General features: G+C 39.3%; 1 long non-coding RNA gene across 1 annotated transcript in view; it reads right to left on the bottom strand.

Annotated features, from left to right (window-relative positions):
* Positions 1–8,134, bottom strand: part of LOC131762613 (uncharacterized) — a 60,613-nt gene extending 52,479 nt beyond the window's left edge. The window contains exons 1-2 of the long non-coding RNA XR_010842349.1: positions 7,852–8,134; positions 6,440–6,491 (exon numbers count right to left, since the gene is read on the bottom strand). This is a non-coding gene — a long non-coding RNA (uncharacterized lncRNA). The remainder of the gene's footprint in view (positions 1–6,439; positions 6,492–7,851) is intronic.
* Positions 8,135–13,536: the final 5,402 nt, after the last annotated feature.

Here is a 13,536-nt window from a genome sequence, read left to right on the forward strand (position 1 = left end):
CAAACAAATAAACATATTAAATTTATTTTACTCCTCAGTTCTTTCAGACTTCCATAATTAATTCTTGTCCCACTGGATCTTGGATTAGTATTCTTCTACAAAAGCCCTGGAAAATCTGACTCAAAACCCACTGTTACAACGTGAAAGCTGTGTAAGCATACTGACTCCAATCTCCTCTTTGAAGGGGCAGTAGCTTGAAGTAGCTGGTACTGTCACGTTCCATGGGGCTCTGAGCTAGTATTTCGTTGAAGACAAAAAATCTAATCTATGCTTTACAGCAGAGTGTGAAGGAAGCATCAGAGAAAATTGAAAAAAAAAAATTAAGTCCCATTCTCCCAGCTTATTAATGGAGGTAGTTTATTTATTACCGTAACTTCTAATAGTAAAACAAAGGAAAGTACAGTATCCTTTTGGGAATCAGAACATAACTATTCATACAAGCTTTGATCTATGTTTCACCTTGGGGCATAAACATGTTACAGATGATGAGGATACTGAGAAATCTCTAGGGACTTCCCGTGAAGCAGACAATCTCTGAAATATTCATGTTAGTAAAATTTTGCCTGTAGAAAATTAGGGAGGGCTGAATATCTCTTCAAATTTAAAACTTCCTATGCATCTCTTATACTAGTTACATATAAAACAAAAAAGCCTAATTTTTGTAGCATCTCTTTCTATGAGGTGAAAGACAAATCATTGTTACATTTAGATGCCATCAGGGAAAACTCAAAGCTAACCTTAAAAAAGAAATCCAGAAAGTTATTATTATTAATAATAATATTATTATTAGAATATGACTATATGATCATTAAGAGATTAACTATCAAAGAACATGTGCGCAGTGGACTAAGAAAGGTTCACAGGTGCTAGAGAAAAAAATACTCTCACAAGTATTGAATCAATGTGACAATAAACAATTAAAATTAACATAGACTCAGATAAGACAGATTATGTTTTGCATGCCATAGGACAAATAGGTTTTTTGTCTTGTTGTTTGTTTGTTTCTATTTCAAAACCTTTCAAAATAAAAACAGAACTGAAGAATTTAGAGTAAAGGTGAAAAGAAACTATGTGTTGGAAAATAAGATCTCTCTCTATAGTATAATCTATATATAATATATCGAATATATTAATGTTCAACAATATTAAATATCCATGTTAATAGTATTTCTTAAATATGTGTGTTTCTTTTATTAGCCCAGTAAATAATAAAATAAAATAAAATATGACCAATGGAAATAAAATATGAGCCACATATGCAATTTAAAATTTTCTCATAAGAATGTTTTAACAAGTAAAAGGAAATGGAAAATGATTTTTATGATATCTTTTTAAAGTTTACCCCAGTATAGGCAAAAATATTACAATTTCAACAGTAGTTATAAAAATATAATAATAAAATATTTAACATATTTTGCACATCTCAATATTTGGTCTGTATAGAGATTTCATTGATTTTGTAGTCGATAAAGCAGATTAGCATACCCAATTTGTTCCAAACATGCTTCAAAGTTTTCCAGTAACTGAACTGAGTATTTGTTTTTAAACTTAAATTAACTAAAGTGAGGAATTCAGTTCTTCAGTCACAATAGTGCATTTCAAATGTCCAGTAGCCACCTGTGCTGGTAGCTTCCTGTCTGGATGGCCCTGAGCTGTGCTGACTTCCTTTCCGTGTGTCTCCTTTATCCCTCCCCAGCTGAGTGCAGGGGCCAGGCTCCATCAATCTAAGAAAAAGGTTGTGAATGAGGCAGAGAGCGTGGGAGAGACGAAGGGAAATAAACAAATCTGGCTCATCCACTTTAAACAGAATAAAACCCAGCTTTTTGCAAAGTCAGAAGATGGTGAGGGATTTTCAAATGTCGGTGTCAGTGGGCACGTGCACTTGTCCATGCTTAACACTCCGGGAACTGCTTCAACGCAGGCAACAACTCTACACGTGAGTCCATGGATGTGGGCTTGAAGCCCAGTCTGGCCCCCTCTAGCTCTCTGACCTTGGGGAAATTAATTGTGCTTGTCTGAGCCTTAGGGTTCCTGTCTGCAAACCGAGGACAATGATATCTACCTCTGACAATTAAATGTGATAATAATGACCTGGCTTTGTAAACTGCAGATGCCTCTACAATTTTGTTAATGCCTTTATAGTCTCCTACTCCTTAGTCGCTCTTTTTTGTGACTATACAAAGCCCTTGGGACAAAGTGACACCTCAGGTCCCCCAAACTTGCCAATCATTTCTCATCTCTTTCAGCAAGGACTTTTGATTCCAAAAAAATCCACATACCCCTTCAGTACAAATGCATAATTTCAGGTTCTTCAAAGGGAAGGGAGACTGGGAAAATTAAACCATTTGTGGATTTAACTGTTCTTTTAGTCACCAGGTAATAGCACTTCTTAAATATCTCTCAAGGCTTTAGGAGACACTTAGAAAACAGACTCTCCTCTCCCCTCATTGAGGCCACTCATGCGGTGGAAAGAACTTGCATGTGTAAAGCATTGGGAGATCCTGGTCTGCAAGCTCTTTGTTCATGATTGACTTTGTGATTGAGTTCAAATCACTTAACCTCCTTGTGAAAACAAGCAGGACTCTGTGCGGCTCCTGGGCATGGAAGTCTTTCAAACAGTTGCTAATCAAGGAAGGGAGGGGATGCAGAGAAAAAGGAAGAGCAGTCAAGAAACAATAGTGCAGCCTTGCGGCAGGGGCCTCGTTCCCCCCAAAAGGATACACATAACCATATCTTTGAGCTATTCTGAAGAACTGAAACTCCGACCAAATGGAAAATGTTCCAGAGAGAGAAGGTCACAGTTTGCTAACCTTGACCACCAGCGTCCAGGTTAAAGGAGTGCAGGCCCTGCATACACTCTGATTCTTATCAGCAACCCCACCCTTGAACCACTGCTATAAAACTCCTCACTAAATCCACCCCCCTCCCCCACAAGTTGGGACACACGGTTTTCCAGGGAAGGAGCCCTCTGTGTTCCCTTTTGCCTGGCAAAGCAGTAAATCTATTCTTCTCTACTTCACCCAAAACTCGGTCTCTGAGATTTGATTCAGCGCTGGTGCGCAGAGGCTGAGTTTTCAGCATCATCTGGGCTGCAGCATTTGTTGTTCACATGTGGTGGTGGTGGTGGTAGTATTTGCGTATTAAGAAAAGTAACAACTGTCCTCTTTAACTCTTAGAAATAACATGAAAATCTGATAAGACGCCGGATAACAAAGTGTGTTGCCTGTTTGTAAAGCCCTCTTCAGGAGGAAACTTTAAAAAATTTCTTTTTGGTTGTATCAGAGGCTCCATGAGGGCACCCACTATGTCTCCAAACCAGACAGCCTCTTCTGGGACACAGTACAGACAATGAACAGAAGGTGGATTATAGCTCTACAGAATAAATCAACACAGGGCCTCTGTCCAAAGGAATTTCACAGCCTGCTCTAGGCTCTAGATCCTTACCCATATGCTTTTTTCGATGTAGCAATGAAATGAAAACTGCGGTCAAAACCACTTCAACTGCAAATGGACTTCTACTTGAATTGTAATGCTTGATTATAATTTTTTTCAGAGCAAAACTTTATCTATTCAAATGTGTCTTTTATAAAAGTTCATCAGTGAAGATCATTATAGTCTCCTTAATTGAACTTTTAATTAGTCCGCAGAGATTATTTTAAATGTTTCCTTTGATTATGTGTTGAGTACTGTGACTTGTTGCCCTATAGAAATAGCAGAATTGACATTTCCTTCCTTATCTCCTTTAGAGCATTCAGATAAGGATAATTTCATTAGTTTCTGTCTAAATGATGTTTCCGATCTAGGCCCTAGAGCTAAGAAAATGATTTTTAATGGGCTGCACCATTTAATCTATTCATGTAGACAAATTGGATTAAGCACAATCTTTTTGAAAAGCCTCTAAAAATCCATAATTATGAACAATAAAAATATTTTTAAGGTTTTCTTTGTAAAAGACTATCACATTAAAAAAAAACAATTACAACTGATATTCAGAAGAAAAGTTTGAGTTCCTATTAATCTATGAAGAGTGTGCCAAGGGGAAATGTCAATTGCATGCTCTTTTTTTTAATCTTTAGATAGTTGCTTCATTACCCACATAATCAATTATTTATTCTGTAGCTCAAACTAATTAGCCTTTTCATAAGAAAAGTATCTTGAAGTTGTAATATTCTTCTAATATTCATGTGATTATATCAAACATATCAAGCCTGCATGTGATGATGAAACATGGGAGGTTTTGCGTTAAGTGATGAACAATTAAAAGTCTGTGAAATCCAGCTATCAAATCGCCTACGACACATTAAAGCAAATGTGTTCACTGAATTTTAATGAGTTGTAAAGCAAAAAGTAGAAAACGGTTTAATCTATTTTGACTTGGGGTGAATTGTTAATCATGAAGTCAGGAGACATTCTGGGTTCAAGTTGCTATACTAAATATTTGAGTCAAGATATTTAACCCCAAAACTTGTACTTAAAATTAGATACCATGACTTAAAGACTTAAATATAAGACATGACACAATAAAACGCTTAGACGAGAACATAGGCAAAATATTAGCTGACTTAAATCATATCAATGTTTTCTTAGGTCGGTCCCCCAAGGCAATAGAAATAAAAGCAAAAATGGAACCTAATTGAACTTATAAGTTTTTGTACAACAAAGGAAACCATAAACAAAATAAAAAGAAAACCTATGGACTGGGAGAAAATATTTGCAAATGATGCCACCAGCAAGGGCTTAATTTCCAAAATATACAAACAGTTCATACAACTCAATAACAAAAAAAACAAACAACCCAATCAAAAAATGGGCAGAAGACCTAAATATAGACATTTCTCCAAAGACATGCAGATGGCCAACAGGCACATGAAAAGATGCTCAACGTTGCTAATTATTAGAGAAATGCAAATCAAAACCATGATGAGGTACCACCTCACACCAGCCAGAATGGCTATCATTAAAAAGTCTACAAAAAACAAATGCTGGAGAGAGTGTGGAGAAAAGGAAGCTTTCTTACACTGTTGATGGGAATGTGAATTGGTGCAGCCACTATGGAAAACAGAAAAGACATTTCTCAAAAAACTAAGAGTTGCCATATAATCCTGCAATCCTATTCCTGGACATATATCTAGAGAAAACTATAATTAGAAAAGATACATGTACCTCATTGTTCATTGCAACACTATTTACAATAGCCATGCCACAGATGAATGGATAAAGAAGAAGTGGTATACATATACAGTGGAATATTACTCAGCCATAAAAAGTGAAATACTGCCATCTGCAGCAACATGGATTGACCTAGAGATTATTATACTAAGTGAAGTACCTCAGAAAGAGAAAGACAAATACCATATGATATCACTTACATGTGGAACCTAAAAAATGACACAAATGAACTTACCTATGAAATGGAAACAGACTCACAGACATAGAGAAAACAATTGTGGTTACCAAGGGGAGTGGTGGTGGAGGGATGGATTGGGAGTTTGGGATTAGCAGATGCAAACTATTATACAGAGAATGGATAAACAACAATGTCCTACTGTATAGCACAGGGAACTATATTCAATATCCTGTGATAAACCATAAAGGAAAAGAATATGAAAAAGAATATATATATAATGAATCACTTTGCCATACAGTAGAAGTTAACACAACATTGTAAATCAGCTATAATTCAATAAAATAAAATTAGAAAATCAAATGCCATTGTATATATATACATATACACACATATATGTGTATACATGTGTATTTATATATCATATAAACGTATGTTATATATATTATATGTACTATATATAATTTATACATATTAAATATATAGCATATAATACATATAAATAATATATAATCATATATAATATAACCATATAATAATAATTGTATTATTATTTTATATAATTATTATATAAAATATAGTATAATATAATACATTATCATTATATTATAAATATATCATAATATAATATATAATATAATAATTATATTTTATAATTATAAATATATATAATTGTATGTTACAATATGTATACATTTTGAAATATGGGCATCTTTATAAGAAATAATTATAATAATATTTATACTAAAGTCATACAAGAGTAGGAAAGACAGAACAAAATAAAACATATCAATTTTCATACGAAATATTGTTTCAAAATACTAAAAAACAAAAGAGAGAGGGAGCGAGAGAGAGGGATAGAGAACAGAACCAGTTATGAACGAGTGAAATTCTTCCGAGTGAATGGAAGTTTCAATATTAAGAAATCTGTTATTTTAATAAGTTAAAATCAAATATACCTAAAGATGCCCAAAGGTCTGTGACAAAATTAAACAAAGATCTCTGATTTAATTTTTAAAAATGTAGATACAATAAATATATTGTGTACATATTGTTAAGGACGAATGGATATGCCCATAGCATAAAAGAATATACCTGTTAATCCAAAGGTAGTAATCTGCTTAATGGGGGCACATTAGGTGAAGTCCTGTGAAAGTCAAAAAGAAGAATGAAACACTGATGCTGACCACGGCTATTGAATGTTCACTGGAAATTTTAGACAATCAAACTAGAAAAATGAAAGGTATTGGAGTATGAAAATTGCTGAAGATATGAGAGGTTTTTTTGCTTAAAATTAAATTCATTAAAATGCTAAAAATCAGTGAAAAACAAGGTACAAAATTAATGTATTTTAAATCTATAGCTTTACCAATAGTAAGGTATCAAACAAATACAAATTATAATTCAAGAAAATATTTTTTTAAAAAGCTACTGAAGGATGAAAATGAAATAAATTTAAATACATCGTTTTGCATAAAAATTTCCTCTTTATAAAGATTAATTTATAAGTTCAATAAAATCCCAATGTAGATAACAAAGGTATCTTAAAATTGGAACTAGAAAATCTCATCCTGAAATTTATATGGAAATATAAGTAGAAAAGAACAGTCAGATAATTGTGAAAAAGATCAATAGCTAGGACTAACCCTATCATTTATGAAGACATATTAGTAAACAAACTATCAAAAGAGTGTTGTAGGGCTTCCCTGGTGGCACAGTGGTTGAGAGTCCGCCTGCCAATGCAGGGGACGCGGGTTCGTGCCCCGGTCCGGGAGGATCCCACGTGCCGCAGAGCGGCTGGGCCCGTGAGCCGTGGCCGCTGCGCCTGCGCGTCCGGAGCCTGTGCTCCGCAACGGAAGAGGCCACAACACTGAGAAGCCCACGTACAGCAAAAAAAAAAAAAAAAAAAAGTGTTGTACCCATGTACAAAAAGAGGCAAAGACCAACCAGATATAGCAAAACTCCAGAATTCTACACAATTACTGATAGGAATTTATGGTATGATAATTGTGCATACAAAATCATAATTCAATACAAGATGTAAAGATAACCAGACAATCATTTGGAAATTAAAACAAAGTTAGATTTATATATCATACCATGTAACAAAATAAATTCTTGACTGCATGAACAATTTAAATATATAATATGAAGCCATCATATTGAGGAGGAAAACTTGGGAAAACTTCTTTATGACACTGAAATGGGGAAAACTTTTCTACTATGACACACAAGTCCAGAAGCCATCAAAGAAAATGATGGCCCCATTAAAACAGAAAACATGAAAAAAAAATAACAAAACAACAAACCCCACAAACTTTCTATATGTTAAAAACACCATTGACAAGAGACCTTCAGCATAGAGGAAGAGTAAGACGTGGAGATCACCTTCCTCCCCACAAATACATCACAAATACATCTACACGTGGAACTGCTCCTAAGGAACACCCACTGAACGCTGGCAGAAGACCTCAGACCTCCCAAAAGGCAAGAAACTCCCCACGTACCTGGGTAGGGCTAAAGAAAAAACAGTGACAAAAGGGACGGGCCCTGCACCAGTGGGAGGGAGCCGGGGAGGAGGAAAGGTTTCCACACACTAGGAGCCCCTTCGCGGGCGGAGACTGCGGGTGGCGGAGGGGGAAGCTTCGGAGCCGCGGAGGAGAGCGCAGCCACAGGGTGCGGAGGGCAAAGCGGAGAGATTCCCGCAGAGGGTCGGTGCCGACCGGCGCTCACCAGCCCGAGAGGCTCGTCTGCTCACCTGCCGGGGTGGGCGGGGCTGGGAGCTGAGCCTCGGGCTTCGGTCGGAAGCAGGAAGAGGACTGAGGTTGGCGGCGTGAACACAGCCTGAAGGGGCTAGTGCGCCACCACTGGCCGGGAGGGAGTCCGGGAAAAGTCTGCAGCTGCCCCAGAGGCAAGAGACCATTGTTTTGGGGTGCGCGAGGAGAGGGGATTCAGAGCGCCACATAAAGGAGCTCCTGAGACGGGCGTGAACCGAGGCTATCAGCGCGGACCCCAGAGACGGACATGAGACGCTAAGGCCGCTGCTGCCGCCACCAAGAAGCCTGTGTGCGAGCACAGGTCACCGTCCACACCGCCCCTGCCGGGAGCCTGTGCAGCCCGCCACCGCCAGGGTCCCGTGATCCAGGGACAACTTCCCCGGGAGAACGCACGGCGCGCTTCGGGCTGGTGCAACGTCACGTACGTAGACCTCTGCCACCGCAGGCTCGCCCCAATACCGAATACCGTACCCCTCCCTCCCTGGGCCTGAGGTCCAGCCTTGCGCGGGTCTGCCGCCCACCCAGCCACAGGGACAGCGTCACCCCAGGGTGCAGATGCTCAGCTGGACTGCTGGGAGAAGATGCAGGGCCCCCCCCGGGGGGGTGGGGGGGCTCGGGCAGTCCTCCGGAGTACGAGAGCGCACGCGCCCAAAGCATCTAATTTAGCCCGAGGGACGCCTAGCCCGCTGACCCCTTTGGCTCCTAAGACTCAGGACCCTGCTATCCACCTCCTGAGACTCAAGTCTACATATCTGTTCTCGTCTTGCAGACCCCTTGTTCTACCCCAACATGGGACTCTGACATTGCTGCAGCCCCCAGACCGGCCAAATCCCCAGAACCCCAGTCCTTATTCTGCAGAGCCCACCCTGAGGTCGTGGATATCAAAACCCTTGCCTCGCCCTGTCTGCCCACTCGTTCCTGCCTCTCTTTGCTTTTCAGGAAGGCATACTTCATTTCTATATACTGAAAACAGACAAGAGGAAAGGAAAATAAAAGATGCAATACCATTTACAATTGACCCAAAGAATACAAAGTGCTTAAGTACATATGTCATTGACATAGATACACTACCAAATGTAAAATAGATAGCTAGTGGGAAGCAGCCGCACAGCACAGGGAGATCAGCTTGGTGCTCTGTGACCACCTAGAGGGGTGGGATAGGGAGGGTGGGAGGGAGGGAAACGCAAGAGGGAAGAGATATGGGGATATATGTATATGTGCAGCTGATTCACTTTGTTATACAGCAGCAACTAACACACCATTGCAAAGCAATTATACTCCAATAAAGATGTTGTAAAAAAGGAAAAACACCATTGACAATATTAAGATAACATGGCAAACTGAGGGGAAAATATGTTCAAATATATCACCAAGAGATGATTCCTGTTTAAAATATTAAGAGTTCTAGGGAATCCTCAGGAAAGCAAATGGTCCAAAAGAAGATCAAGAAAAATACATGAAAACAGCTCACAAAGAGGTAAATAGCCATGATATTTAAATATATGATACTGATCTTACTACATAATAAGAGATGCACATTATGCTCATGCAAGGATATAAAGTGAAGGGTAAAATTGAAAAATATGTTGCAATGTGGTCAACAAATATTCGCATGCTTTGTTGTGGATGTAAAGTTTGGTATAATACTTGTAGAGAATGAGGGGATCAGAATTATAGGTTAACTTAATTTTTAGCTTAATAATCTAACACTTAGGAATTGACTTGGCGGAAATACATTAACACAAGGAAAATGACATTTTGTTTAAGATCATTCCTTCAAAACCTATTCTAATGGCAAACATTGGAAACAAAATATCTATCAAGAATTGCCAGGTTACAAATTTTTGGTTCAGCCTTACAGTAGAATAGAATATGAAAGGTACGATAAGGTTGTGGAAAACTCTCCTTGTAATGTGTGTTCTTGTTCGTGTGTGTGTGTGTGTGTGTGTGTGTGTGTGTGTACCATGTTATAAATAAAAGGGCGTGAACATGAGCATATGAAAGGAGACCAGACCAGCTTATTCCTATAAATCAAGTCAGTGATGGCTTGAACTATTGTTCTGTAGTGTGAAATAAAAAATGAAACAGGGCTTCCCTGGTGGCGCAGTGGTTGCGAGTCCGCCTGCCGATGCAGGGGACACGGGTTCGTGCCCCGGTCCGGGAGGATCCCACATGCCGCGGAGCAGCTGGGCCCGTGAGCCATGGCCGCTGAGCCTGCGCGTCCGGAGCCTGTGCTCCGCAAAGGGAGAGGCCACAACAGTGAGAGGCCCGCGTACCGCAAAAAAAAAAAAAAAAAAAAATGAAACAAATATGATTCCAAGTGCTTTTTTCCTGAGCAACGGGGGAAAAAAAAAAAAAAGAGGTATTATTTGCAGACCTAAAAAAAATTGAGAGAGGAGAAACTGAGATGAGATTTGAACGTTTTAAAGCTGGGTGTTCGAGAGTCATTCTTGGGGAGATATGAAATAGACAGGTTATATGAAGTCCAGACTTGATGAAATCTGGTTTGGAAATATGCTTTGCGGAGTCCTTAGTGCAGAGAGGGTATTTTAAACCTCTGAGACTGCATGAGTTCACTGAGGGAGTGAAGTGCATAGAAAAATTCAGAGTTCTGAGTTGTGAGTCGTGGATTTCTACAAACCTTGAGTTGGGGTGATGGGTAGGAAACCAGCAAAAATGAATAAGACATAGCTAGTGATAACAAAGAAAAAAGAGCGCAGGCTATGTGGTACTGTGGGCGCTTTGTGAAGAACGCATTACAAGGAGGTGAGAGCAATCTGATTGGGACTCAGAATTGATTACTCGATTGAACAACACAGAAGTCATTTGGGAATATTATCACAAGAGGTTTCACTTGGTTATTCCAAAGCTTTAAGTGTAATGCTTTCAAGAGAAACGAGGGAGAGGAATTACAGAAAACTGGTTAGACAGTCCTGGAGAGGCAACTGGCCAGAAAAAGGAGAGAACGGGGCAGGGGCTGGAGAAGGAGGTGTGGACAAGACAGAGATTTTTATTTCATAGAAGACGTTTACATGGTGAAAGAAATGAATCAGTAGACAGAAAATAAGTGGTGATGCATGAGAGAAAGCTACCTATGTTTGGAGCAATGCCCTTCAGTTGGGAAGCTAGAATGTTATCACTAGATATCATTCCACTGAGAGGAGTGGAGTGGAGACATTGGTCTTAGATTGGAACATTAGTAGCTCTTCTGAAGAAGCAGGAGGAAAGGCCAAGTGGATGAGCTCATATGCCTGTAGCGGATGATGTGGTGGTGGAGACTGTGGATTCCTCTTGTAATTGCTTCTGTTTTCTTGGTGTGATGAAAAGTACAGTTCGCATCAAGAGGAGGAAATGAAGCAGAGAGCTTATCACTATTATTTTGCTTCTTTCTGCACTGATTTATGGAAAATACACTTGAATTTTAATAAAAAGAAGATTTTCAATGAGAGAAAATAAGTCTAAAGATTTTTAATGTGAGAATTACGTTCTGAAAAAATCAGGCATGGTTAGGTCGTTGACATTTATTTTTAAACAAATTATCAGGATTTATCCTCACAAACTCTTCCACTGGCCCTAATTGTTTACTTTTTTAAAAACAATTAAATTTATTTATTGGCTGTGTTGGGTCTTCGTTTCTGTGTGAGGGCTTTCTCCCGTTGCGCCTAGCAGGGCCCACTCTTCATCGCGGTGCGCGGGCCTCTCACTATCGCGGCCTCTCTTGTTGCGGAGCACGGGCTCCAGACGTGCAGGCTCAGTAGTTGTGGCGCACGGGCTTAGTTGCTCCGCGGCATGTGGGATCTTCCCAGACCAGGGCTCGAACCCGCGTCCCCTGCATTGGCAGGCAGATTCTCAACCACTGCGCCACCAGGGCAGCCCCTGTTTACTTATTTTTAAATAAATGAAATGAAACCCACACATCAATATAATTCTATTTCCATTAATAGCCCACCATTAGAACATCTTTCAAGTTATCTTTACTGGGCCTATTAATAAAAGAAACTGTCAGTGTGCTGTGTTCCATTCTTCTTTCCCTGTGGCAGATTCTCAACGGTAGACAGAGTTGTATAATATTTGAGAAGCCCTCTTTCTCCCTCTCCATTTCTGCAATCCTTTCCCTTCTCTCTTTCTGTGTCTATCTCCCCAGTTTAATATTTCTTCATCTTTCAGCAAACAAGCTCTTCTCTAGCCAAGGTAGACCCTTAGTTCAGAACCATATCTCAAATAGTATATTTCACAGAACACAAACGTGAATCCTCTGGGTCTTACTGAATACAGTTCTCACAATGGTGTGAGAACATCTTAGCAAACATTGTATTCCTTCAAGGATGCGTGTTCACGTGGACTCCAGAAAGGCACACAGAAACACCATCAGTGTAAAACATCATTAACGTAAAACATTATGGCGAGCTGCGTCTGACCAGCAGAATAACAGTCGCCACACGCTAGATTCTTCTCGTATCACACTTTATTGGAGTACAGCTTGGTTAGAGAAAGATGGAAGGAAGACCCCGCAGCCGTAACGGCAGCTGCCTATATAAGATTCGGGATACTGTGCAAGTCTCTGATTGGTTCATATCGAAGGCATAATTACACGTCGCCTTCGGACTGGTTACTGCTCTAAAACCTTGTTAGCATATCTCAACGCATGCGCACTGGCTACAGGATGGATGACTCAGCTTTTTCTACCCTGCTTTGCGGCAACGCTTTGCCGCGCCCCACAAAACATGATGGTGGAGAAACTGGATTTTGGTTAACGTTTAACCAACTTAGCTAAAAAACTTAGGGAAAAATTAAATCTCAGAGTGGAAAATAATTTTATCTAAGCACTACCCTTATTAATTGATTTTATTGCATTTAATTTTACTTGATATTGAAATTAAATGTAAGAATTTCCTAGAAGACAATCTCTGACTGAGACTATTAGCTATTTTTACAAGCCCTGTACTGTCAATTTGAGTTCAACATTTAGAATATGTGATTTTGGTCTCTCTGAGTAATACAGGTAATGCTCACTTTTTGAAAGTTTGCTTTACACCACCTCACTTTTATGAAAGACCTACTTTTATTAAAGTACCTGTTTTTGCTAAGGAGAATAAATCCAAAGAGGATTTCACTTTAATGAAAAAAGGTGAAAAGTGAAAATAGCATTGTTCAGTGTTTGATTTGAAGCCCACACCTGGAACAGCCAAGCTCCTTCTCTGGGAGCTACACTCAGCATCTCAATATCCAGCCACCGTTGCTTTGAATTGTGTGAGCATCTCTGCTTTATCTTAACTTATTTTGTGCATCCATTAGCCAACTGTGTCCTAAGGGAACTGCTTCTTTGCTTTACATCATTTGGGGTCATGAAAGTTCTGCCAGGAACACCCTACTTTCTGATCGCAGGGGAGACCTGTATGTTTAGTATTCTGGTTT

This window comes from Kogia breviceps, chromosome 9 (genome assembly GCF_026419965.1).
Source record: "Kogia breviceps isolate mKogBre1 chromosome 9, mKogBre1 haplotype 1, whole genome shotgun sequence".
Taxonomy (NCBI): domain Eukaryota; kingdom Metazoa; phylum Chordata; class Mammalia; order Artiodactyla; family Physeteridae; genus Kogia; species Kogia breviceps.